The sequence below is a fragment of the Corvus brachyrhynchos genome, unplaced genomic scaffold, assembly GCF_000691975.1.
Source record: "Corvus brachyrhynchos isolate BGI_N302 unplaced genomic scaffold, ASM69197v1 scaffold467, whole genome shotgun sequence".
Taxonomy (NCBI): domain Eukaryota; kingdom Metazoa; phylum Chordata; class Aves; order Passeriformes; family Corvidae; genus Corvus; species Corvus brachyrhynchos.
The window spans coordinates 670973-675159 of NW_008239309.1; the positions used below are offsets into that span (position 1 = coordinate 670973).

At 44.4% G+C, this 4187-nt stretch overlaps 1 protein-coding gene across 3 annotated transcripts in view; it reads left to right on the plus strand.

Annotated features, from left to right (window-relative positions):
* The window catches only part of FAM169A (family with sequence similarity 169 member A), a 37342-nt gene that overhangs the window by 21304 nt on the left and 11851 nt on the right, over positions 1-4187 (plus strand). The window lies entirely within an intron of this gene.

Consider the following 4187-nt stretch of genomic DNA (forward strand, 5'->3'; position numbering starts at 1 on the left):
GGCCCGGCCTGGCCTGGCCCAAGCAGGGCCTGGGCCGGGCCCGCTGGCCCCCACACGGGCCCCGCAGCCACCTGTCCCAACACCGGAAACGAGAGAGAGCTTGGAGGGGGAGTTTGCCTATTCTTAAATGTGGATCACAGAGGTGATCACAACTTTAAGTGGCTTAGAGAATTGTCCATATTCAAACTGGCCAGCTGATAGGTTCTATCAGGTCCCAGAGGAAACTGTAAGCACCCCTTAGCAAGGACATCCCTTCCGGGACTATGCTTGCTAACCTATGACAATGGGCTATGCCTCTAAAATGTCTGTTGAGTTCATTTAGTCCATGACTTTGAGCTCCATCTGTCGTAACAGTCTTTCTGGCCAGAAAAGATTTTGCATGAAGCTAGATTGTTACATGCTGGAGCCGGTTCTGTGTACATCACCACTGCACTTGCTTGGTTTCATGAAGTTAATTCTTCATTGGTCTGGGTGATTTTTACTGTAATACTCTTGAAATGGCAATTGAATGGGAATCAGGTTCAGATCCCAAAATTCAGAATGGTGAAAGCAGGTGCTGTGAGGTGCCCAGTTCAGTGATGGGCACATAACCATGAAAGAGACAGTAAACAGTGTTATATTGCAATAAACAACATGCAATTTAATTTTTTGGCTACCCTCACCCAAAATCCAATCCCCATAAGGAATGCAAAGGACTTCTCCATCTCCCTGCATTACATTGTAAGTGGACCCAGGTGCTTGAGCAAACTCAGTTTCACAAATCTTTTTGCCTTTTCCTGAAGCAGGAATAACGCAGACTGTTTTCCCCTGTGTATTTATGAGCACTACAGGAAATTTATCCCTTTCTACAGTGTGTATAAGTTTGGATTGTGCTGCGCCAGACTGACTGTCAGATTCCCTAGTGTTTACTTAACAGGTGGCTTCTGCTAAATGTGTGTCCCAATGTTTGAAGGTCCTGCCACCCAGTGTTCCTGGGTAAATGGGTAACAGTCTGTTGTATAATTTCATTCTTCTGGAGGCTGGTGCCTGACAGAGAGCATGATATTCCCACTCAATGCCATGGTCTTTGGCTCAGTTGTCTATGATGTTGTTTGGGAAAGGAATCCCACTAACTCTTTCTGGAATTTCTGGGACACTGTCACCTTCTTAGGGTTTCCTTCTTAAGGCCCACTGTTCCTAGTGGTGATATGGAGTACAGGCTATGTTCTTTCTCCTTTAGTGGTTGCTTCCACCATTAAAAGCACATGACACTTTCCTTGGCAGTTTTGGGGGAGTGTGATATAGTCTATCTGCCCAGTCTCACCATATTTCTATTTCAGCTGTCGTTCTCCATACGAGAGAGGCTTTAACCACTTGGCCTGTTTAATTGCAGTGCATGTTTCACATTCATGGCTAATCTGTGCAATTGTGTCCATGGTCAAGTCCACCCCTGGATCATGTGTCCATCTATAATTTGCATCTCATATTTAATTATCTGAGGTGTCATGGGTGCACCAAGCTAGAAAAAATTATCCCTTCTGTTCCAATTCTGATTCCCCTGAGTCAGTTCGGTCTTAGCCGCCTGATGCACTTTCTGGTTGTTCTGAAGTTCCTATCTGGCCCAGTTCTTGGGTGTGTCCATCTCTAAGGTATTTTCACAACCAGGTTCTCATCTAGACGGCAGTTATCTTGTTACAATGTGGCAGCTCAGATGGGATCACCTTTGTGCTGCCACATGTTTCACATTCATGGCTAATCTGTGCAATTGTGTCCATGGTCAAGTCCACCCCTGGATCATGTGTCCATCTATAATTTGCATCTCATATTTAATTATCTGAGGTGTCATGGGTGCACCAAGCTAGAAAAAATTATCCCTTCTGTTCCAATTCTGATTCCCCTGAGTCAGTTCGGTCTTAGCCGCCTGATGCACTTTCTGGTTGTTCTGAAGTTCCTATCTGGCCCAGTTCTTGGGTGTGTCCATCTCTAAGGTATTTTCACAACCAGGTTCTCATCTAGACGGCAGTTATCTTGTTACAATGTGGCAGCTCAGATGGCCTCACCTTTGTGCTGCCAGTTGCTCTGCTTCCATCACTGCAACCACCCCACAAAGCATTTGCCACTGCACATGAGTCAGTATAGAACTAAAATACTGGCCATTTTTTTCATTCAGCAGTGTTTAAAGCCAGCTGGATGGCTTTCTCCTCTGCAAACTCAGTTGATTCACCTTCTCCTTCAGCGACTTGTCACAGGAGACTCAATCTCTGCTCCTTTCCAACAATGTGGCAGAACAATGAGTAAATAAGGCATATTACTCCTCATTTTCTGGTAGTTTATTAGACAGGGTGTCCTCTTCAGTATGGGTCACCTTCTCCTGTAGCAATGTTCCAAAATCTTTTCAGGCCAGTCCTTGATCACTTTCAAGATTCCTGGACAATCTGGTTGGTGCAGTATTGCTGCTGGTGCACCATTGTGGTAGTGACTGGCTCCTGATATTCTTCAACAATCCCACAACAGAAGTGTCTTCTGAGAGAAGAGGCCAGGCAGACAGCTGCTTAAATTTCCTTTGTCTCCAAGGCAGCCGGTGATACTCTTTTGGGCCCTTGAAATATCCTCTCCTGAGATAGTCTGTGCCAAAGATGCATGGAGCCTCTGGGCCAGTCACAGTGGTATGATTTTGCCACTCATTCCCAGTCAGGCTAGTCTCAGCCTCCAGTATAGTCAGCTGTTGGGATCCCCCTGTCACTCCAGAACTACAAATGCTTGATGGCATTATGGCACACTATGCACTAATGCTATTAGAGCCTTATTCTCCTGTGGGTTTGACATTCTAGGCCACTGGATCCACACAGTCCAGTGAACTTAACTGATCTTCTTCTCCCAGTGATGGGAGGCAGGGGCCCTCTAGTACTGGATATAGAATTCTCCATCCACTTCTTGTGGAAAAGGATTAGAATTCTTCACCATAGAATCAGAAGTAAGGTTAGCCATTCCACTGTGTCTGGGGAACTGCCTACTGGAGACTGGAGCAGCAATTTTCCCGGAAGAATCCACATTTGTGATTGTTTTTCCTTGCAGTTCATGTGCCCATGCCTCTAGAGTGGAGGTGGATTTTCCATCTCATTTTTTTCATATCCTTTCTAGGATTTCTAGGTTTACCCACAGGTAAACCCACAGGATTTTAAAAACCTTGGTGTGTACCTACCCTATATCCTCTTTCTTGAGCAAAAGAATGCTGTTAATAGCTGTGAATACTGTTAATAGCTGAGATACTTGTCTGTACAGCTAAGGAGTAGAACGTATCTTCTTTTTGTTGCTGGAACTCCTGGAGCTGTTTTTAATAATTTTTAAACAGGTTTTTTCACAACTGAGAGGCAAGTCCATAGGTAGGCAGAGAGATTTTCTTTGTGGTCCCAGAGTTAGCAAGCTGCTTCATGCACCATAGGTACTTCTTCATCTCTCCAGGTCATTAATGCCAATGAGTTGGCACATGATGATAGTGCGCTACATATGCAAGTATCTACCATGTGGGTTATGTGCACTGGACTTTGTCTAGATCTGTATGTGACTGCACATTCTTTGGGTCATAACAAATCATCTCTAGTACAGCTAGCTCCCTCAGGTACTAGACACTTCTCTCACCATGGTGGTCCACTTGCCTGGGTGACATGGAATGTCTTCTTTGAAGACCTTTCTTTCACAACTGAGAAGCAATTAAGTGCCACACACCTGCTTGTTCCCCCCTTACTGGGGTAGGGAGGAGAATCTGAAAAAAATGTAAAACTTCTGGGTTGAGACTGGAACAGCTTAATAATTGAAATAAAATTAAACAGAAGCATAATATAACAATAATTATAATGAAAAGGGAGACAACAAAACCAGAAAAATAAAACTCAGGAGAGAAAATTGGTGCACAATGCAGTTGCCATGACTAGCCCCTCCCAGTTTATATACTGGGCTTGACATTGTTGTGTGGAATATTCCTTTGGTCAATTGTCCTGGCTGTGTCCCATCCCCAGCTTCTTGTGCACCTGCTCACTCAGCATAAGAACGTGAAAAGCGCTTGACTTAGGTTAATGACTGTTTGGCACAACAAAAACATCAGTGTATCTCACACTAAATTCAAGACACAGCACTGTAAGAGCTACTTGGAAGAAAAGTAACTCTATCCCAGCTGAAAGCAGGGCAAATGGTTGATTGTTATATAAAGG